The sequence below is a fragment of the Drosophila rhopaloa genome, unplaced genomic scaffold (genome assembly GCF_018152115.1).
Source record: "Drosophila rhopaloa isolate 14029-0021.01 unplaced genomic scaffold, ASM1815211v1 contig_164, whole genome shotgun sequence".
Classification (NCBI taxonomy): domain Eukaryota; kingdom Metazoa; phylum Arthropoda; class Insecta; order Diptera; family Drosophilidae; genus Drosophila; species Drosophila rhopaloa.
In genome coordinates this window covers 684495-708667 of record NW_025335044.1, presented here as the reverse complement: position 1 = coordinate 708667, position 24173 = coordinate 684495, and the positions used below count along the sequence as shown (strand labels likewise).

Sequence of the window (24173 nt, the reverse complement as noted above, 5' to 3'; positions counted from 1 at the left end):
TTAAGGGCAGAAGTAGTGTCGGTTTTACGCGGAGTGATGCGCAGCCGCTACTTCCTTTATTAAATCATATTTTCCGCCTCTCCTTTTATTTGCTCTTTTGCGAACTTCAGCTACAGCCCGGAGTTAGGGACCTTAATGCCGACACACTGTGGGCCTGCAGATTGAAAAATATCGCCAAAATTATGTTTATTTATCAGAGGTTGGCGTATTAATAGTTTGTTGAAATCGTTTTAAAAGCTGATTACAATTCTTAATGTGTTGTCAAAAGTTCAAAATTTTTAGTTTGAGCATATTTTTAACTTATCACCACATCATTTATTATTAATTGCAAAGCAGAAGTAAAATAAAAATACATTTAATTTTAAGTTACTTTATTGCCTTTAACAATAGCCAATCATAAATTTTGTTACTGAATCCAGGGTGGACTTTGGCTTTTTGCCCCACCGTCACCATTATCTTTGTACACACATAATTTCTACTTAAGTTCCCTTCCTTCTTTGCCCCCACCCAACATGCATATAAAACGTATTCTATAGTTTTTCAAACAAAATTTTGTAAGGGCTTTATCGTCAAAGTTTCCATGTGCATTTCAATTACTCTTTGGCGCTAAGTGTGTTTGGGCAAGGAACGAAGTAAATTTTAAAAACGAAAAGGGTGGACGTTAACCTTTCTACAGCGGGCGTGGAAATAGCTATTATATGTACACATTGTAAAGTAGGAAGCCGGTGTTGATGACTATGTGGCTTCTTCTGTTGATCTCTTCTAATTGGAGCCCAACAACGACTTCGCATCGCACTAAGGCACGGTCACTCATACGCTCTGTTGTCCCCCAAATGCCCATAACTCTCCCCTCCTCACCAACCACGCAACTTTGCCTTATTCATTTTGTTATTTGCTATTAAACCCTGAATGCAAGTCTGTAAATTGTTAACTGCAGGAGTGCTCGAATTTTTTAGAATCGGAAACTGCGCGGAAACCGGAAGGAGTTTTAACTGCAAAAGTAGAGTGCAGAGGAGTAGAGTGTAGAGGATCTTAAAGACAAAAATGTTTTAAGCGTATATTTAAAGTCGACTATAGGCTCTTAATAGGAAACACGCCAAGAACAGAATACAACAATTAAAAGATGTTCCTTTTTTATGGCATGTGACACATGTTTTAGCATTAGGCGTTTAGAAACTCCGAGAATTTAGAGCCTAGCTTTTATTAGCTACAAAAACTGTTTCAGGGCCCTAAAACAACAATTTTGGACAGGCCGACAAATAAACTTGTTGGTCTAAATTTGAATTTGTCCTAAAATTGTATTAGGGTTCGTATCTAAAGGAAAGTAATATATTTTTAAATATATTTTTTTTTAAACATATAACATACGTATTCCCCTTTGAAAAATAATGAAAAAGGTAGAAACGGTGGTTAAATATTAAAAGCACAGATTTTTTCAAGTGTTTAAGCTATATTAAAGGTTTACTTTAGTGGTATATCAATCTAAATCTTAGGATTGTAACAAAATTTAAGACAAATAGCACACCACTTAACTGTTTGATATTTAGCCATTATACATGCTTTCATTTGGACTTATTCATTTTTACGGATCCCCAAATGTTTTTTTTTTTTTTTATATAACATATATTTTAATTATTCGTTAATCAGCCAATTAAATGACTTTAAAACGTAGGGACTAGAAAGAGTAACAATCATAACATGGAAAAACATAACAGCAGCGATAAATATCAATATGTTTTTGACTTTAAAAATTAACAGGAGTTTTTGGTGACGATCTCGTTCTTTGCCGCCCTCCTAACCATAGATCTGCTGGATGCCTTTCTTTTCAGCCTTCTTCTGGTCATCGGGGTTGCCAATGAAGCAGCTAGGTGGTTCGAGTGGGCTCGAATCCGTGCATTGTAGCGACTTGAGTGATGATTGATTTGTTCCCCCACGGTGGGGATGTAAAGGTTTTTTGTACTCATTTCTCACATACCAATGGTTCGCAGTGCTCGGTTTTGCAGCCTTTGTACTCGCATGATGTTTGAGTCGGACGCCGTACCCCATATTTGCATGCAATATGTCATGGAAGGGACTACTATTGCCTTACAGATCAGAATATTATTTCTGAGGCTCAGATGACTCGCTGCTCTAAGCATCCAATTAAGCTTCCTAAGCTTACTACGGCATGTTGCTGCTATTTTGACCGTGTGTTGCCTCCATGTGAGCAGCTTGTCGATGATCAATCCAAGGTACGGCGCCTGAGGGGATTGTGGGATGAGCGTGCCTTGGAATTTAACCCTAGGGAGGGTTTGATGCCTTAACGAGAAGTTGTAATGTTGCGATTTCTTTCCGTTTATACTTATATTCCACCGGTTCGTCTACTCGCTCTACAGGTCCAGGAAGCTCTGGGTAATTCTGGACGCCTCGATTCGACACGGAGAGTTTGCGATGAAGGCTGTGTCGTCAGCATACGTTACCAGGAGAGTTCCCGGGTCTCTGGGATTTGGCAAGTCAGAGGTGTAAAGGGTGTACAGCACAGGACCCAAAACACTACCTTGTGGAACGCCAGCTCATATGATCGGATAGATGATCTTTCGCCTCTCACTTCAACCATAAAGCTTCTATCCAGCAGATATGTTTTAAAAAGGAGATACTGCGCAGTTGGCAAGAGAGTCTTCAGCTTAAATAGCAAGCCATCTTGCCACACTCTATCGAAAGCTTCCTTTACGTTCAAGAAGATAGCAGAGCTGTACTGTCTATTCTCGAAGGCACCTCATCACGCTTCGCAACGTTAAATGGTTGAAAGCGATTTTCCAGTTCGTCAGCAAAATCCAGAGAAATTTCGGAGTCCGATCTGCACCAAGTGTTGTCAGTACGCTTAATAGGTATTCAGCAAGGGGCCCTCAAAAGTTATTTCGGTGCAAAATCTGTAATTTTTAACAAATTTTATTGGTGAAACGGATAGTCTCAGCTCAATTTTTGGTTTTTGCATGTGATAGGGCAACATTTAAACAACATGTGTGAATTTTTTTTATCCAAAAATATTAAATAAAGTATAGATATCGTCGTGCTGTTAGTTTTAAGCCAAGAACTTTTGCACACAATTAGCAATTGCATTTGAAGTGAATGTTTTTTTTTTATACACTGAACACATGATTAAGAATGTATAGGGTATCACAAAATAATATTATTCTAAATTTTATTCCAGGAGAAACATTTTAAGATATTCTTGTGCAGGCTGACTTTAGACTACGAAAATTATACAAATTTAATTAATTATACCCTTGCAGAGGGTATTAAAATTTCAGTCAAAATTAAAATCAACAATAATGAACATGACTTTTTTTTCTATGCTCAAGGATAACGATGGTTTTAAATTCAAAAATCATAATTATTTAAGAATAATACTTCAAAAATGGTATATCCAAAAATCATGGAGGGTGTGGATAGATTCGCCATCAAGTTTTTAAAGTTTTATGATTAATTACTATACTTTATTTACTACTACAAATGGATTTCTTTATACCATTCACATATGTTTATAAACAATTTAAGACAAAAATGTGTTTTCTACAACTCTTGTAAAACTGTAGAGGTGTGCGCACTCTATGCCATCACCGAGTGCTCATCGGGCTTGGTTACCCAGCTCTGTACCACGGTGTAACAGTTTATACTGATTGTACAGACAAAACGTGTTTACGTGTGTTCATTGTCACATATACTTGTAAAGTTTTTTGCCCAGCCAGCTAAGAAGATGGCCCACTTCTCACATTGCATCGCAGTGCATCGAAGCTGCCACTTTGGACGTCAGCCAGAACTCAGATCCTTAGACAAGTCAGCGCCACATGGTGCCTGAAAGTCTGGTACTTGAAAGGACTTTCCTAACGCATGCGAGGCCAGGCAAGCAAAAAATTGAATGTCACACCAGAGCAGAGCAGAAAGTCCTGGGGAAGGGATAAGGGCTGCGGACCGGAAGCAAATAAGAAACAGCAGCAGACGACGATTAAAAGGGGCTGACATCGCTAGGACATGAGCAAGGCAGGAAGTTGTAGGAAACACATAAACAATGTTGGCATGAAAAAACTAAAACAAAGTGCACCGAAGCCAACCAAAGAAATTATCCTCGCTCTTGTCTCCGTGGCAGTCGTTCACATCTCGCCGAGTGGAGAACCTGGCTGCATGTCAAAGCCGTCCACGGGATCCCAAATAACTATTGATCTTTAAACCACATGATGTCAAGAATCCGTAAGAATGGGTAGACATTTACGCATCTAGATAAATATGGCATAAAAAAGGACAAACAAACCTAATAAATTGTTTTATATATTAAACCAAACAAAAATGTCGTCTTTATGCATTTGAAGTTGAATACCTCTGCCGCTATAGGAAGTGGTTTTCTGATGTTTTCCTGTTAAACAATAAAATAAATTGTATTAGTCTAATGAACTGTATGTATCTGAACCTTTTCCAAACATTGCTATACTAAAGCAAAACACGTATGGCAACATTTATCCCTAGCCTTATCAGCATTTCGGTCAAATTTATCGAATAGATTTTATTTTACAGCTGTTGAAAGAGTATTTGCTGGATCCATCAGCAAAGGGTGGTGTTCACAATTCATAACGGAAATAATTGAATGTTAAGCCCTAAAACTCTTTCCTAAGGCTGAATATCCGATCAGGTTGTTTTTTCCAGGCAAAACAAAACTAACGCTGATTGTTGTCCGCCCGGAAACGCCTGCTTAGCGGTTGCATTTCCGCATTGAGGTGTCCGCTTCCCTCTGTCTGCTCACACAGAAATGCAAACACAAGCAAATATGCACACGTGCGAAAAGTGCCCCTTAGCCCGCTCATGCACTTCAGAAATAAGGATTACAATTTCATTTCAATTTCCAGCTGCTTTTGCTGGTTATGCACACTCGGAATGCAACTGCTCCGAGCAACTGAGCTCGCTATCCAGCAAACCCCGAAGTGGGTGGAAGCTCTGCCTGTGTGTGTTTTGTTTACTCAGGGCTTAGGGTTTAAAATGGATTTGTTTGACTGGCAGCAAGCCGACTTGAGCACGACCACACACAAAACGTGCCCCTCCCAATTCCTGCACCTGCCACCCAACAGCCCCCTGCATCTCAAACACATGTCGTACCCACTCAACGCCATTTAAGCTATTTAACAGCTTCCTCGAGCTTTCTTGCTTAACGTTTCCTCTGCTAGTTTTCAATTTACTTTAGTCTTCCAAACGTTTCTATTTGTGTTTCATATCTAGCTTGCTCGGTTTTATGAACTTCTGCAATGGCTTAATTAGCTTTTGTTTCTAGGCCAAATTATTTCCCATTCCAAAACATCTTATTATTTTTAAGCGTTTTTATAAATTTTTATCCTGGCGTTGCAACGGTGCTCATTTAGCTATTCCTCCTTTAAAGGCGGCCTTGCCTTCCCGTTTCCTTGCTTTTTCACCCCGCTTTCGGCATTAACAATTGAGTCTCGAATGTAATGGCGAAAGTTTAATGAGAATTTCGTACTTTAGTTAGCGGCTTAAACTGCTATTTGGGTTGGTTAAGTGAAATCGCTTCTGTGGTGTCCGAACCGGAATATTTTAATGATTCCATTCACAGATTTATAAAAGATTGACTGAGTTTTGGAAAGTAACTACAAATTTGACTATAAATTAAAATTTTTCTGGCTAAATTTGTGGTGGTATTATAGCGACTTACTTTTCTTTTTTAATTTTTAAGACGGAATTTTAATATTTAATATATTAACATTTTTTATTTTTTTATTTCAGTCAGAAACTTGCAGCGCAGTGAAAGGGCTTATATGTATTTGACCCTATAAGGTATATATCAGCATCACCAGACGAGTCGATCTAGTCATTGCCTTCTGTCTATCCGTTTTTACGCAAACTAGTCCCTCAGATTTAAAGATATATGGACCAAACTTTGCAAAACGTCTTCTTTCTGTTTATATAAAGGTCTGAACGGCCCTGATCAGTCTTATACATCATATAGCTCCATTAGGAACAATCAGCTGTAGACGGAAGGTCCAAAAGACTTAATACCTCGTCTGAGAAGGTTTTTATTGTTTCTTTCTCTTTCCTTTACAGAAACACTCGACAATAATGGATCCGAGGAATCTATAGCTCTGTGAAATATATCGACTATTTTTCCTTGAATGCGACAATCTATCTTTTTTGTATTCTTTGTTGCGTGTTCAGAAGCATTTTCGCCTAAGCATCCTAGATGAACCAAGCTCGAATTATTAATCTGGTAACCATGAACCAATATTTTATGAATTGTTGGTGACATCGGATACCATGGGTAGCTACGCATATGTCATATAATGATAGTTGTTTCACAAAATGAAAATTTTTCAGAATTCATATTGGATAATTGGAAGAAATGGCGATTAAAGATCTTCGTTGAAGTTTGTAATAGATGCTAGTGGTTTAGTATTGGCAAAAGCTCTCCTACAAGAAAGGAAAGCTAACTTCTGGCGGAGCCGAAGTTGATATACCCTTGCAGCATATTCTGTAATTATATTCTCCAAAATTATTCACTCATAAAAAATCCAAACTTCCTAACTTTAAAAACACCAAAGTTATGGCATTTCCAATAGTTCATTCAATATACAAGCACAAGTTCGCTACCGAAACACCTGGCGAACAGCTTTCACATCACTCTATTTTTATACCCTTTCAGAGGGCATTATAATTTTGGTCAAAAGTGTGCAACGCAGTGATAGAGACCCCATAAAGTATATATATTCTTGATCAGGATCGCCTCCTGAGTTGATATAAGCATGTCCGTCTGTCTGTTTCTACGCAAACTAGTCTCTCAATTTTAAAGATACATTTTAAAGTATATAAGTCGGAACGGCCGGGATCGGCCGACTATATCCTATAGCTGCCATATAACTGATTGATCGGAAATGCCATAACTTTGGTGTTTGTTAAGTAAGGAAGCTGGGATTTTTTATGAGTATTAAGAATGCATCATATGAATAGTTTTGGAGAATATAATTTACAGAGTATTCTGCAAGGGTATATCAACTTCGGCTCCGCCCGAAGCTAGCTTTCCTTTCTTGTTGTATATCAAATTGCTTTCTCGATTTAGTTGAGTATTCGGTTGTTGTTATGGTTTTTTTTTTTAGAATAAAAGCCGTGTTCTTTATGCTTTGTTTCTTTGCAGAGACTGCTGCAGCATGTGCAAGAAAATTTGAGTCACACTTATTTTCATTTGAGAGCTCATATGCCAATTTCCTTTTTAATCTTATACCCGCATTCGTGTAAGATAAGGTTGCAGATTTCATCAGTAGTAATTGATATTTTAGACGCCAACCATACAGTATGTGTAGACATGAACCGTTCAAGCATGTAGTTACATTTGGGAAGATATTTATGAATGTAAATATTAAAATAACTGTGTTTTTTGTCCATTTCTTTATTATCTTGGATTCCACAGTGTTTTTATTCATTTTGGTGTATATATGGGGATTAGGTTTTTGGTTTGTGGCTAATGACAACACTCACAAGTACAATCTGGACCAATTAGTTGCTTTCAGCATGGAACAGCTCATTAGTTATATTCCACGAAATACGAACGCACGTTAGTTTTCTAAAAAAATACACATAAATTGGACTTTATACAATACTAAATCCCTAGAACTACACATAAAGTAACAAAATACATATAAAAGTGCGTACCCTGAAGATTACTTTCCATAATTAATTTGAATTTTCTGGACCAATTTAACGCGTGTAACACAACATAAAGCGACTAATATTTTGTTGCGAATTTTTATTGAGAAAGATCCCTAAAATCTTTGATAGCGCTTTTAAAGCTTTTTATATTTTTATAATGTATGATGAATTTACTTTAAGATTAAAACAAAAAACAACGATATATTAACATCGAAAAATCGACTTTATGCCAAAAAAAAGAAATCTGGAACATAGTGCCTTGGCTGAAAATTGTGAATTTGTATATTCAATGGTGAATTTCTGTAGGTTTTGACAACTTTGGATGAGTACATTTAGAATCTGAAGTCAAAACATCCGTTACACTTGTCGTGTGATACAAGGATCCAAGGCGGGACAAAACTAAGACTTTTAGAAAATCAAAGTTCAATTTTTAAAAATGGCAGCTCTTTATGTCAGTGGGGCAGACTGTCACAGTTACATTTTTAAATCGCTTAGTCAAAATTGAACATATTTCAGGACATCCCTCATAGTGAACTTTTTGTCACATGATTAAAATCTATTATCATTTAATATTGTTAATAGTTTCGCAGAGCTGCTCTAAAGTAATTAACTCTTAAAACCATGTAACTAAATTAACTTAAATAGGCTTCGAGTTAAAATGTCGTCATAAATACTTTACAACAAACAAGAAAGAAAGCCAACTTCGGCAAGCCCAAGCTTATATATCCTTGCAGTTATTACAAAACGACTACGTTTCGATTTCTATACCTATATTTCTAAAAACATTACTATGTCGATTTTGTGCTGCATTTTGCGATCGTTTCTATGGCAGCTATATGATATTGTTGTCCGATTTCGATAAAACTAAAAGCGTAATTCTGATATAGTAAAAAATATCTCAAAGGAATATTTTGATAAATAGAAAAACAGCAAAATACTTTTTTTCATTATATCCTTGCAGAGGGTATTATAATTTCAGTCAAATGTTTGCAACGCAGTGTAGGATACATTTCCGACCCTATAAAGTATATATATTCTTGATCAGCATCACCAGGAGAGTCGTCTTGCCATGTCCGTCTGTCCTCAGTTTTAAAGCTATCTGCTTGAAACTTTCCCAAAAGTTTTCTTTCTATTGTAGGTAGTATATAAGTCGAAACGAGCCGGACCAAGCGACTATATCATATAGCTACCATATAACTGAACGATCGGAAATGCCATGACTTTGGCGTTTTTGAAGTTAAGAAGTTGGGATTTTCTATGGGTTTTACTTTTGGCCAATCAATCCGACCTAGCAAATATCATAAGGATCGGCCGACCATATTCTATAGCCCCCTATAACTGACTGATCGGAAATGCCATAACTTTGGTGTTTGTAAAGTTAGGAAGTCGGGATTTTCTATGGGTTTTATTTTTGGCCATTCAATCCGACCTACCAAATTTCATAAGGATCGGCTGTATCCTATAGTCCGCCTAAAGTCCGACCTACCAAATTTCATAAGCATCGGCCGACTATATCCTATAGCAGCCATATAACTGAACGATTGGAAATGACATAACTTTCGTGTTTTTAAAGATAGGAAGTTGGGATTTTTTATGGGTTTTATTTTTAGCAAACCGATCCGATTTTGGAGAATATAATTTACAGAATATTCTGCAAGGGTATATCAACTTCGGCTCCGCCCGAAGTTAGCTTTCCTTTCTTGTTATACCCTTGCAGAGGGTATTATAATTTTGATCAAAAGTGTGCAACGCAGTGAAGGAGACATCTCCGACCCTATAAAGTATATATATTCTTGATCAAGATCGCCTCCTGAGTTGATATAAGCATGTCCGTCTGTCTGTTTCTACGCAAACTAGTCTCTCAGTTTTAAAGATATCGAATTGAAACTTTGCACACACCCTTCTTTCCTTTGCACGCAGTATATAAGTCGGAACAGCCGGGATCGGCCGACTATATCCTATAACTGCCATACAACTGATTGATCGGAAATGCCATAACTTTGGTGTTTGTAAAGTTAGAAAGTTGGGATATTCTATGGGTTTTATGTTTGACCATTCAATCCGACCTACCAAATTTCATGAGGATCGGCTGACTATATCCTATAGTCCGCCTATAGTCCTATATCCTTCGGTCCGCCCGAAATTAGCTTTTCTTTCTTTTTCTATTATACATAAGTTAGATTATATTATTATATCTGTTCACTGAAAGCCTTGTTATTATTTGTTATATAAATTCACTTTTTATTTTTCGGTTATAGAATTATTAGAATTATTTAGAACGCAATGCAATTTTCTGTTTTTTTCGTCGACGAAGGGAAAAAAGAGCTTGGTGAAATTGTCCGCCAGACAAGTATTTAAGCTTTTTCCTAAATAGGCATTTTCTGTTGTTTTTTTGTAACTCGACCTTTGGTTCGATATCAGAAGTTTTTGCTTTAATCATTAATCATTTATTGGTATTAAGTCTAGTACTCAGATTGAAAACCAAGTTGGCCAGCGGTGTGCCAAAATGCACATATTTAAGACAAATATATTAATCCAAAGCCACAATTTAGTGAAGTTTCAAAGCACTAGTTTTTATCTTGCGCAGCTTTCCGTGCCGCCTTTTGCCACTTTTAGCGGACGGGCCCACTCTGGTATTTGCATTTTCAGTGGCTACCGTTGTTGGCTCCTCAGTGGTCGTATTAAGTGCATCATTTAGCAAGTTATCGTAAGCTAAACCGTGGAAGGTCATATGAGGAACCTCTGCATAACGTTGTCGGCGAATTAGCTTCCCAAGAACTAGGGAAGGCTCTTTTGAAATACTGATTTGAGCTTCAGCAAATCTCAGCAAGTCACGTTCTTCGGTCACTCCAACCATTTTAAGAATCCTACCCTGTGTGGATACCGCTGAAATATAGATGAAGGCGAAGAGAATTACAGGATTCATATTATTGATGCTTACTGCTAGTAGTCTACTAAGTTTGTAAGTCGACTGAACAGTATTTATATAATTAATTCGTAAGTGAATAATAGCTTTTAGGTATGTCTGTATTTATATGATATTGAATAAGTCGTCTGTGTTTGGAAAAACAGTTGGTCCACATGATTTTTACAGTTGCTGTGTCCATTGATTCACTCTAGTGGGCAGGTGCTGAGTGTGTATAAAAGATGCGATTTTAGTATTTTCAATCAGTACAGTTCTGTTTATAGAGAAATAAGCGCTTCTCGGTTCATTATGCGTCCGATTATAATCTTGGCTTACTTTTCTATAATTTCTTTGGTTTTGGTATGGAGCAGTCCTGAAGAACTTCGAACAGATTCCATACAAGACAAGTCATCTCTGAGGTCGAAATCGAATATAGCTGCGTCCTCGCAGACAAAGATCACATCAACTACTTCTCCCTCAGATTTGTTCTTTAAGATTATTACAACAACCCGGGGAACAACTTCGGTCAAACCCTCGCATCTTAAAGGAAACACGAAAGCTAAAGCAGCTGCGAAAAAAACCGGCTCCCAACACAAATCGCATCCGAAGAATAATAAAAAAAACCGTCCTAACCATGCCGAAGATACTCGTAAAAGGACTACTTCTCAAAAAAGCTTTAGTGGCAAAGGATCCCAAGGGCACGCCGAGCCAACCCTTAAGCCAAATCAGTCAGATATTGAAGACGCTAGCACCACCAAAATAGGTGCCAAGAGTATGCCTATGACATATCTCAGTGGAGGGATCCCAATGGCCACCAACTCGACGGCTGACGCACCTAGTGTTTATCCCTGATGGCACCATTAAGCATATAATAACGGCGTTGAGCACTCTTATCAATATTACACATGCGTCACTTATGTATTTACCATGTAATTCAAAATGTAAAGAATAATTTGTAAATGTAAATAACAATTAGTTCATGTTTTTAGCACTAAGGATGCCAGACAAATAAATAATAGTATGCACTAAATCAAATTATTTATATATATCCATACTAGAGTGCAATTTTTCTAACGTACATCTGCTTTGGTGAAAGAAAAAAACCTTTTATACAAACAAAATTTTCGTTGGTCAAGTTTAACCAACTTTTACAGAAAATTTTATTATGTTAAAAAATTAAAATTTATAGCGAGCAAAAAGCAACTATCCTTTATCGGCCGAATTAGATAGCATAACAAACGGATAAATAGAAAGAGATGGAATTTCTCCAAATGCACGACTCTAGATGTAAATCTGGTGATATCAGCCCACACTACCACGAATAATAACAGCCTTACCAGGGCTCGACGAAAAAATTGAAATTAACTCTGGGTGAACGTTTCTCAGGCCCTAGCGAAAAGATTAAAAAATTTAATCTTTTGCAGTGTCTGTTGTCAGAGCAGGGTGTTTCTTAGATTAAAAATAAACGGAATTTTTTTTTTTTTTTTTTTTTTTTTTTTTTTTTAATGAGGGGGGGGAGGGGTTTAGTATTTATTTTTTTTTGCCTTTTTTTTATTACCCCCGAAAAATCCAATAACAAACCCCAGAAAAAGCGATTGATAGAATTTTGTGCAGTTATGATCTTAAAATTCACCAAAAAATTATTCGTAAATAAAAACAAGCAACTTTTAAATTTAAATTGTTTTGGTTTTTAATTTCTTTGTACAGAACTCGTCTTGCCAAGCTACTTGAGAATATCAGTTAAGGACCCTTTCCTGCAGATAAGTGTTTTCAGTTTTAAGTGTTTGTCAAAAAACCCACCTGATTGACAGTACGAAAGTAAGTTAAAGTTTTTCTGCTGAAAAGCTAATTTTCGGTCCGAGTACTAGCCTATACAGCTGTGTTTTTTTATGTGTTGTTCTAGCATCACATTAACTGCATTGCGCTCCCGCTATTTTGATCTTTCTAACTCTACTCTAAATCAATCTAAGAGCGCAGTTTCTCCGCTCTTTCGGCCCTTAAGCCTAGTATCCAGATCGACGAAAACCGTACGCCAGTCATGAGAGAGAGCGAGAGGCAAACAGGTGTTCACTTTTCGTCGGGCCTTTTTTTCACGTCGGTCCCCTGATCAAAGAAAAAAATACCAGAAAATTCCATAGCGTTGCCAGTCTGCGAAAATGAGTTTTGGGTGAACCCTAGCGAAAAGATTAAAAAATTTAATCTTTTGGCGTGCGCTTCTCACTGAACATTATAAGAAATGGAGGGAAAACCTCAAAAAACTCACAAAAGTCGATTGCAGGTGTTTACATGTGAGGACAAAATAACATTAATACTATCTGGGGTGCCTCTTGTCAGAGCAAAATGTTTTTAGGTCCAGAATGTACGAAAAAACACAATAAAAGTGCAGCTATGAACTTTAAATTAGCAAATAATTATCAGTAAATTAAAAAAAACAACTGTTAAATTTAAATTGTATTGTTTTTTAATTTCTTAGTACAGCGGCAGACTTGTCTTGCCAAGGTTTTTGATAATATCTTTTAAAGGCTCTTTCCCGCAAATACGATATTTGAATTTTAACTGCTTGTCAACAAACCCAGCTGATTGACAGTACGACCGTACACTCATACCAAAATTAACCCTAAAAACAAGAAATTCGCCTTATTTTTGACTTCAAAGGCATCGAACCTTAAATTTTAGGGTAAATTTTTCTAAAATTAAGGGCGTTCCTTTCTAAAATCTAAGGCAAAAAGCCCTAAAAACAAGAAAAATTTTTCTAAAAAATAGAAAAATATTTCTTAAATGTAGGGTATTTTTTCTAAAAATTCGAAAAAATGTGCCTACATTCATCATGATGTAATTTTTCATTCAGGATTATATGTACGTATATATGATTTAAGCACTTCGCTTTTCGTTCAGAAAAGTCACCAATTTTGTATTAGTATTGCACTAATGAATTTGCCAATATCGATCTCAACTGTAATTCTGTGGGGAAGAGAGAGAGAAATTAGTACAATTATTATTTATTTCAGTTCTTACAAGTAAAATCCGATAAGTATCTTATCCGAAAAAACTTTTAATTTTATTCGTCCGTCGGTGGGATTCGAACCCAGGTCTCCCGCGCGTGATTTCAAAGACATTGAATGGAGCCAAACCAAAGACTATATGATGGCGCGTTTGCGAAGAATATTAGGCTAAAAAAGTTTTTAGAACTCGTTAAGTCGCAACTGTGAAAGTCGAAATATTTAAAATAAATTTTCTAAGATGATATTTCATATGACAAAAAATATTTTAATTACTTTTCCATAAGAGGTAAAACCTTTAGTCATTCTAAGCATTACTTCTCATCTGTGATTATAACAAAAGTAAGAAAAGAAAAAAAGACAGACGTTCTAACCCCTAGGCTACTCAGACAGGGTTAGAACAATTTTATGGTCATTTTAGAAAATGTTTCCTATGTTATAGAAAATATTTCTATATTTTGGGATTAATTTCTATTTTTTAGAAAATATTTCTATTTTTAAGAAAATATTTCTATATTTAAGAAAATATTTCTATATTTAAGAAAATATTTCTATATTTAAGAAAATATTTCTATATTTAAGAAAGCGTTTTTATTTTTAAGGGTTATCGAATTTTTAAGGTTAATTTGAGAAATTTTCTATTTTTTAGGGTAAATAATTTTTTAGGGCATAATTTCTAATTTGAAGAAAAAAATTTTTAAAAATAAGTACCATTTTTACTAAAATATAGAAATTCTTTCTTGGATTTAGGGTGAGTTTAGTTTATGGCGACAATTTCTACATTTGAGAAACACTTTCTTGATTTAAGAAAAGTTTTCTTGTTTTGAGAAAAAAATTTCTTGAAAATATAAATCTTTTCTTGGATTTAGAAAAAATAAAGTTTTAGGGCGAATTTCTAAAATTTAGGGTTAATTTTGCTATGAGTGTAGCACGCTTAAATCTGATGAACTCACAAACTTTTGGTCACACTAGAAAGATTAAAGTTTTTACGCTAGCGTAATCGTTTGTCGATCTGGATACTAGGCTTAATATCTTTTAAAGGCTCTTTCCCGCAAATACGATATTTGAATTTTAACTGCTTGTCTACAAACACATCTGATTGACAGTACGACCGTAGCACGCTTAAATCTGATGAACTCACGAAACTTTGGTCACACTGGAAAGATAAAGTTTTACGCTAGCGATAGGAACAGCAAAAAAATTTTAAATAAAACAGAGGTTTGTCCAAAGTTATCGTCTGGAACCATTTACTCAACACAAGTCTTATAGGGTGTGTTTTGTCAGTGGAAATGAAAAAAACAGGAAAGTCAACCAAACGAAACAATGTTCAAGGCAAATTTTTTTGTAAACATACAGCTTTATTAACAACAATAAGCATATCAAATCATAAAAATAAAACTAAAAAATAAAACAAACAGTCATGAAGACTGACTTTAGACTAAAGGGCTGGAAGATCGTTTCGATGTAGGCGAGTTCTGTTCAAAACCCGTGTTAGGTTCTTTCGAGATTATTTGGGTGCAGTGTAAGTTTGTTCTGGTATGCCGCTTTCAGGCAGACGTTCTGAGACCAACTAATTTTCTTTCTGTCTTTAATTTGTTTGATATTTAATCATGCAATAATATGACTGTTGTTCTTAATATTTTGTTCACTGAAATAATATTGTTTCTTAATTCCTGTGTTCCGTGGTTCTCTCCGTCAATCTCCAATAAACCACCTTGGTGTATCGATATTAAAGTAATGTATAGTCCAGACGTGTATTTATTTGCCCAATTCTCTACTTCAGTCCATTTAATACAGCCTTATTCTTATACCATATCCAAGTCAAACCTAATATTATATTATGTCCCACAATATTCCTCTATTATATCTCTGTGTCAACACTAACCTTCGGAGCTCTTTTTATACTCTTGCAGAGGGTATTATTATTTGGGTCAAAAGTGTGCAACGCAGTGAAGGAGACATCTCCGACCCTATATATATATTCTTGATCAGGATCGCCTCCTGAGTTAATATAAGCATGTCCGTCTGTCCGTCCGTCCGTCTTTCTACGCAAACTAGTCTCTCAGTTTTAAAGATATCGAATTGAAACTTTGCACTAACCCTTTTTTCCTTCCTCACGCAGAATATAAGTCGGAGCGGCAGGATCGGCCGACTATATCCTATAGCTGCCATATAACTGAACGATTGGAATGCCATAACTTTGGTGTTTTTAAAGTTAGGAAGTTGGGATTTTTTATAAGTATATAAACTTCGGCTCCGCCCGAAGTTAGCTTTCCTTTCTTGTTTTTAATTTTATTTGTTCAGCGGCAGACTTGTCTTGCCAACGTAGTTGATAATATCTTCTAAAGGCTCTTTCCCGCAAATACGATATCTGAATTTTAACTGCTTGTCAACAAGCCCAGCTGATTGACAGTAAGACCGTAATACGCTCAGTTCGGATAAACTCTCGAAATTTTAGTCACACTGGATAGATAAAAGTTTTTACGCTAGCGCACTCGTTTGTCGATCTGAGTACTACTTCCAAAAGTTGTCTTTATATTGCATATAAGTCGGAACAAGCCGGATCGTGTGACTATATCACATAGCTCCCATAGGAACAATCGGAAAAAAAATTTTGTAAAGTATAACTGTGTTGTTTTTAATTTTTTTGTTCTTTGGGATTTGGTACGGTTTTAATTAAATTAAAATCAAGCATCTATTTCCAATCTTCCATTGGAAAATTAAAAATTAAAAAAAATAAAATAGTTTTCTAAAAATCCGATAACAATATCAAATAGGTGCCATAAAAACGTTTTGTAATAACTCCAAGGCTGTATAAACTTGCCCAAGTTTGCTTCCTTTCTTGTTTCTTAACGCCGAATCTGGGATGCAAATGTTATCTTACCTTCTTAGTCTAGTTCACTGTTAATTAATTTACTCTCCTTAGCCAACCGTAGAACGATGCCTGGTACTTTCTTCATCTATAACCTTATTCATGGTGAGACTGATAGCCTCGACTTGGTAAGTGGGCTTAACTTTTCTGTGCCAAGTAGATTAACTAGAAATAATATTTTCCTAAATTAAATAATGGTAGATATAACTAAGACTTGTATGAGCCTTTCAGAGTATTATATTCTCACTATAATAAAATTTTCCTATAATCTCAAATCTTGACTCTCTGCCAATCTTAAAACGTCTATCTTCTCACGAATCGTGCCCCTCGATCTGTTGACTATGAATTTGGCGCCTCGGAAATTTTATAAAGAGCTAGAGACTTGAGATTGAACATGTAGATTGATTAAACGCAGTGCAAGTTTATTTCAAACGGCCAAAGATCGCAAACGCATTCCATAAGGAAGAGCAAGTTGTTTTGTTTACCATTTACAAGTTGAAACATTGTTTTAGAAATTATTAGGAATTCCTGTGTTAAATATGACGTCACTGCATATTTAAAAAAAACGTAGTTCATATATTTGACAATGCCCCATCAGTTGGGATCAAATTTATTTTAAAATTGGTTAGCTGAGCAAGAGCTATTATATAACAAAGATTATAAAATTTGACTATAAGCAGGCACTCTCTTTTACATACACTTCGCATTAGGGACTACTAATGTGATAAAAGTTAGTTTAAGTTGAGTTTCTCTGAAACTCAGGTAACCATTTCAAACTCTTTCGATTTTTAAGCAACTTTGCTGTTTCTTCTGCTAGTGACAAATGAAATGCATCTAAATTTTTACAAGATTACACTTTAGATGGTGTTAACAATTTTCTGAGAAATGTATTGATTCAAAAACATTGTTTTGTAATTGGAAATTACACTCATACCAAAATTAACCCTAATAACAAGAAATTCAAATTTGTCAAATTAAGGTCGTGTCCTTCTAATGGCTTAGAAAGGCCTAAAAATAAGAAAAACTTTTCTAAAACATAAACAGAAAAATATTTCTTATTTACCATACATTTTAGGGATCATTTTTTCTGAAAATTAGGAAAATGTATAAAAAAATGTGCCTACATTCATGATGTAGTTATACCCGTTACTCGTAGAGTGAAAGGGTATATTGTATTCGTGCAAAAGTATGTAACAGGTAGAAGGAAGCGTTTCCGACCCTATAAAGTATATATATTCTTGTTTAGGATCACTAGCCGAGTCGATCTAGCCATGTCCGTCTGTCCGTCTGTCTGTTCGTCTGTCTGTCCGTATGAACGCAGAGATCTCGGAAACTATAAAAGCTAGAAGATTGGTATTTTGCATGTAGATTTTAGGAGTTCCTACGCGGCGCAAGTTTGTTTCAAAATGGTGCCACGCCCCCTCTGACGCCCACAAGCCACAAGCTGTGGCCACAGTTTTGATGCAATTATGAAAATTTTAATTGTTATGTATTTGTTTCGTCAATACCTATTGATTGGCCTAATAAAAGTTTGCCACGCCCACTCTAACGCCCAAAAACCCATTAAACGCTTAAGCCTGGCTAGCGCCTACATTTCCGCCTTTCATGGCCCGTGGTACCAATGTCTTGGGGTAGATGGCGCAATACAATAGCTGAGTAACGGATATCTAATAGTCGAGGCACTCGACTATAGCGTTCTCTCTTGTTAGGCTTGTAACTTTGCATCTATTTATTTAAAGTCTTAAAAAATAAGAAAAAAATGGAACAAAATTTTTATATTGTCTTAGTCGCCCGATCCGGCTCGTTCCTACAAACTACCTGCAATAAAAAGACCACTTTTTGAAAAGTTTCAAGCAGATAGCTGTAAAACTAAGGGACTAGTTTGCGTAGAAACGGACGGACAGACGAACATGGCTAGATCGACTCTCCTGGTAATGCTCATCGATATATGTATATTAGAGGTTTACGCCGATGGCTTGGTCGTCGGCGGCGCCGTGGTGGTCAAGAAAAGCCGGCGGCGGCGGCGTAGAGTTAAAATGGAAACGGCGGCGGCGGCGGCAGCTAAACCGTCGAATTTGTCGGCGGCCGGCGGCGTACGCAGTAAAAACATTTTTTTTTAATAAAAGTTTTCTTAATTTCTTAAATTTTTTATTTTTTTAAACTTTCTTTGCATGTTTCATAATTATCATGTATAAATATAATTTTATTAACATTATGAGGACTGAGCTGCGATCGTTTTTGAGAAACGGTAAGACCAGCAATCGAAAAAACTCGCTCACTAGGTGTGCTCGTTGCCGGAATACACAACACCTTCTGTGCCAGCTTCGATAACAATGGCATTGCGGGTGCCTTTTCAGTCCAAAATGTTAAAACGTCTTGGGATGAGGACAAACTTAAAAGTAGGTGGCATTCAGCTTCCAAATTGCTGCGTTTTGTATTTTTGGAGTGTCGTTGAGCTAGCTTTAAAATTTTGCATGCTGATGAACCATCTCTGGAACTATCCTGCTGATCAATATCTTGTTGTGGATCGCCAAGTAGCTCCTTATACATTTTTAACAAAAACTCCGTTTTTTTAAAATTTTGTTCACCACAATAATCAAGCACACAATCCAGAGAGCTGAATCGCGGATCTAATAATGATGCACAGACTAGTATATCCGATAAAGGGAATCTATTATTCAATTTAGTTTTTATATTGTTTTTCATCGAAGTCAAAGCAAGTGGCTCGCTGTTTGTGCTTTCATTCAATATTGATACGATTTCCGTACGAATTAATAAGGCCACGCTTATTGATGGATATTTATCTCCAGACAGAATGTTAACAGCGTCTTTAAACTTTTTTAAGAATTCTGTTAGTTTATATAAAAGCTGTGCTTCAGCCTCGAATAGTATCACATGATTCTTATTGCTGCTTGTGAGCAATTTATTTATTGCTGTTCGTTGACACCCGAGACTGTCTAGCATTGCTAACACGCTGTGCCATCTAGTTGGAACCGAGTTCTTTAGCGAAACATTTCTCTTGTCCACCAAACTGCTATGCAAATCATTAGGGTTGTTAATGTGTTTATATGTCTTCAAGGGAACATCATCTAGCGGCCAAAATCTTCATCATAGTTAACCCAATCATTATCTTCAGATGCGAGGAGTTCCTCCAAATTGTCGATGCTTGACAAAACCTCATTTTGAAGAGCGTCAGCTTGGCATCTTAATACATGTGTTTTAAATCGTAAAGCACTCACAATATTTTTGCACTTCACAACTAAATTCTTAAAATCCGACACGGAATTGTAACCATCTATATTAAGCAAATTTTGTGAAGACCATGTCCAAGGCAGAAGTGGTTGTTTATACAGCCCAAATTAATAGCTTTTTTGACATTGCTTCCTTGGTCGGTTACCACAAAATTTGATCCCATTTCCGAATGATACATTTCAGTTACCTCTTCGAGCTCTGTTAGAATATTATTTGCCTTATGAGATTTTGTCACGTATTTTGTTTCTAGCGTTATATGCTTCATCTCAAAATTCGTCGACAAGAAGTGAAATGTAAATGTGATATAACTACTTCTTCTTCGAAGTGCTTTTGTCCTGATACGATCCTTATTGCTTCTTTTAAAATGCATACATCGTCTAAAGCTGTTGTTGACAAAGTTTTGAAGTGTGGAATGTCATTTGCAGATACCACAACTTTATATATTGTTAAGAAGTCTTTAATGCCATTATGGCTTATTGTATGAAATGGCAGCAGATCTCTAGCCATCCACAAAGCTAAATCACGTCCCAGCGCCCATTTTCTATCTCTTGGAGATTTAATTGGCATGGTGTTATTAAAGAAGTTTGGTAATGTCCCTCGTGCAGCCAATAAACTACCCAGAGAATCGATATCGCGTAAATTGTGATCATTTTTGAGGTGACGACTTAAATTTCCTGTCGAACAGCTCTTTGAATATGACTGTACTTTAGCACTGAAACAATTTACATCTTATTTGGATTTTAATTAAGTAAAAAATATATTTTACCATGAAAATATTGTAGTTTCGTCGACTTTTTTCTGTTCTTCCAAACACAGCTTACAAAAAACCTTGTCTTCTTCAATGGATTTGTTTTCATAAATAACTAGCAAGGTGCCAAAGAAATCCCACACTTTGCTTTTACGAGCTGTGCTTCGCTGAAGTTTGATTGAATACATGCTCAGTGTCTTATCCATCTATTTGTTTTTAAAATATAAAATACATACATATACATATATGTATGACGAATAATATAATTTAAAACTTGCTTTATGAAATCGCGAAATGGGCGCACAATTCAAATCAAAGTAACACACGAGGTCAACAGCTGTGAAATGCTCTAGAGATAAGACTTAGAGATGAGAGCTTGGACAATATCGATTCTTTTATTCGATTACTTAAAAGCATCAAACAAATTGCTATTGCGCCGAACGCCGCCGCCGCCGCGCTGATATTTTCGTGATTCGGCGGCGGCACCTTAAAAAAGACAAAAATCGGCGACGGTGGCGGCGTGGCTCGGCGGCGTAAATGTCTAATGTATATATAGGGTCGGAAATGTCTCCTTCACTGCGTTGCAAACTTTTGACTGAAATTATAATACACTCTGCAAGTGTATAAAAACAACAATGTTATATTTTTAAATTTTTTATAGTATTTAAATTTATTTTTGAATTTTTTTTCCTTAATGCACAACATCTTGAGAATATTGTGTTAAAATTTTAGATAGATCCGAGCAAAACTTCCGAACTTATGGGCAGTTGAACAAAGGGTGTCCCAAACTTTAAAACGCTCCTGAAAAGTTGCCATTTCCAAGTCGGTGTACACGATCCTGCAAAATCTATCGAACGGATCGCTTTGAGATTTTGCACAGTATTTCTCTACTAAATTCTTAAGGTAACGCTGTCAAGTTTTTTTTTTTTTTGAAAATTTATGATCTTTAGAGCAACAAAAATCTCGACGTTTCGGGCGAAAATCGTGGTTTTTAACTTTCAAGTGCCTTAACAAATCGAAAAAAAATTAAAAACTCGACAGCGTTACCTTAGGAATCTTGTCCTTTAACTAATGCAATTTGATTTTTTCATTTGAGATGATTCTGTGACCAGTTATCGTGTACACCGCAAAACGTGTTTACTTCGAGGCGCCGCCGGAGATTGCCTGTATCTCACTCAATTTTTAATATTTTTGAATAAAAAAAATTCACACATGTTGTTTAAATGTTGCCCTATCACATGCAAAAACCAAAATTGAGCTGAGACTATCCGTTTGGTTGGCTGGAATGTCAACATCAAGTGATTATCCAACGTATTGTTGTTCCTTACGATGTGAAAATTCTACATTTTCAATTTCTGTTAATGTTCTGCACTATAGCTACTTATCCGGACATATTCATCTGTACAGTAAAATTATTTATTGATATTTCAATTTGTTGCGAATTAATTTAAATTCATTGAACTCAAACAATATTGAACCCTTTCTTTACATTCTTTTTTCAGATAAGAGTATTGCGATATCAATTGGTTCGGTAAGTTTTTAAATATTTATATATGGATATACCCCTTATTCTTTTATTCTTTGAATTAAAAACACGCACATTCTGGGTAATATTTCGTATAACGCAAAGAATGTATATGGGTTTTTTTTTTTAAGAAAACCAATAAAATATATAGCGTTCTAGTACAGATACCAAGAATGAAACTGATTAAGAACAAACGGTGTTTTTGCAACTGCGAGTAGTGGTAGTAGTCACCACACCATCTATCTCAGGGAAATTTGATTCATTGGGTACAGATTGATTTAACTGATGGCGTTCTAGTAGAGACAATTTTCTTTTGATATCGATTTTTCTCAATACTTTTGATGCCATTTCAGTACGCCCGTCTGAGTAGAACTCTCATCCTCTACCAGTTCGCCTACAGCAGTAGATCACTGTGGACGTCAGTGCACGTAGTGACGACTCGCACTTTTAGAATGTGAGGAGGAGAATACTGATATATATACGCAGAATTAAAAGTCTGTTATAATGATTTAAGGAATTGCATGTTGCACTCTTGTCGAAACTACGTGTCGAATGAAACTAAATATTAGTATTTATGCAAAACCCGCTAGTTTAGCTTTTTTCCGCGTCTTGTTTCTAAACGCCCAAAGTTTATTCCTAAGGGCTGTTTAGTTTTATGGACATAATTTTCTAAAGTTAAAGAATTACGTAATTATAACCTAAAGATAGTATTTGTATTCACGTCCTAGCGATTTTTTTGAAAACGATTTTGTCGATCTCCACCTAGACTTGAGTTCTTTTAGCTTTCGAGATTGCAGAAATCTTCCTTTTTTTGTTACAATTTTATAAAGTGTTTTCAGTTGCAATAAAAATTTTTGTATGGAAGTGCGATTGTTACCTTTTTTCCCTCGTTAAAAGGTGATTTTGTTTTACTTATCTTTACTTCTCCGAGGCCTTTTTAAAAAAAGTGGTGCCTTATTTACGCGAATATTTGAGACGCTTTCTGCCCAACGCACGTTATTTTCTCAGTAAGCCAGTTAAAAATAAAAAACAAGAAAGGAAAGCTAACTTCGGGCGGAGCCGAAGTTGATATACCCTTGCAGAATACCCTGTAAATTATATTCTCCAAAATTATTCATATGATGCATTCTTAATACTCATAAAAAATCCCAACTTCCTAACTTTAAAAACACCAAAGTTATGGCATTTCCAATCGTTCAGTTATATGGCAGCTATAGGATATAGTCGGCCGATCCCGTCCGTTCCGACTTATATACTGCGTGCAAAGGAAAGAAGGGTGTGTGCAAAGTTTCAATTCGAAACAGACAGAAACAGACAGACTACGCAAACTAGTCTATCAGTTTTTAAGCTATCGAATTAAAACTTTGCACACGCCCTTCTTCCTTTGCACGCAGTATATATGTCGGAACGGGCGGGATCGGCCGACTATATCCTATAGCTGCCATATAACTGAACGATTGAAAATAATGACTTTGGTGTTTGTTAAGTTAGGAAGTTGGGATTATTTTTAGCCAATCAATCTGACCGACCAAACTCCATAAGGATCGGCCGACTATATCCTATAGCTGCCATATAACTGACGATTGGAAATGCCATAACATTGGTGTTTTTAAAGTTAGGAAGTTGGGATTTTTTATGAGTATTAAGAATGCATCATATGAATAATTTTGGAAAATATAATTTACAGAGTATTCTGCAAGGGTATATCAACTTCGGCTTCGCCCGAAGTTAGCTTTCCTTTCTTGTTTCTGATGAGCCAGTAACGAGTTATGCTGTTCACCTAAAAACCATTTTTCTTGGAGGCGCCTACGGAGCTTGGCTGCGAACGGCTCATTTAATTTTTTTTCGATGAAAATTTGTTTAATAAAAGTACAACATCTTTTATATGCTTATAAAATAATTAATCTGACATTAAAAATATGTCTTTTTTGGCCGAGAACATTTATAGTTTTTTTTAATTATTCTCAAAAAAATAAATGTGACAATTTGTAAAAGATGGTATATCCAATAAGCTATTAATATTTTTTAAGTTTTCTCTGCAGTTTAAGAAATGAGAGGACGTTTATAATCTTTTAATGATTTGATTGCCAATTTCTGCGATTCCATTTACGGCCTCCTCGTTCTTCAGATCGAAATATGCAACTTGGGTATTATGCGCGGGTTCCTAGAATAGGAGCGAGTGGTGTTCTTGTGGC

The 24173-nt window shown here is 35.9% G+C and overlaps 1 pseudogene; it reads right to left on the bottom strand.

Moving 5' to 3' along the window:
- Positions 1 to 2369: 2369 nt before the first annotated feature.
- Positions 2370 to 24173, bottom strand: part of LOC123037476 — a 32339-nt pseudogene continuing 10535 nt past the window's right edge.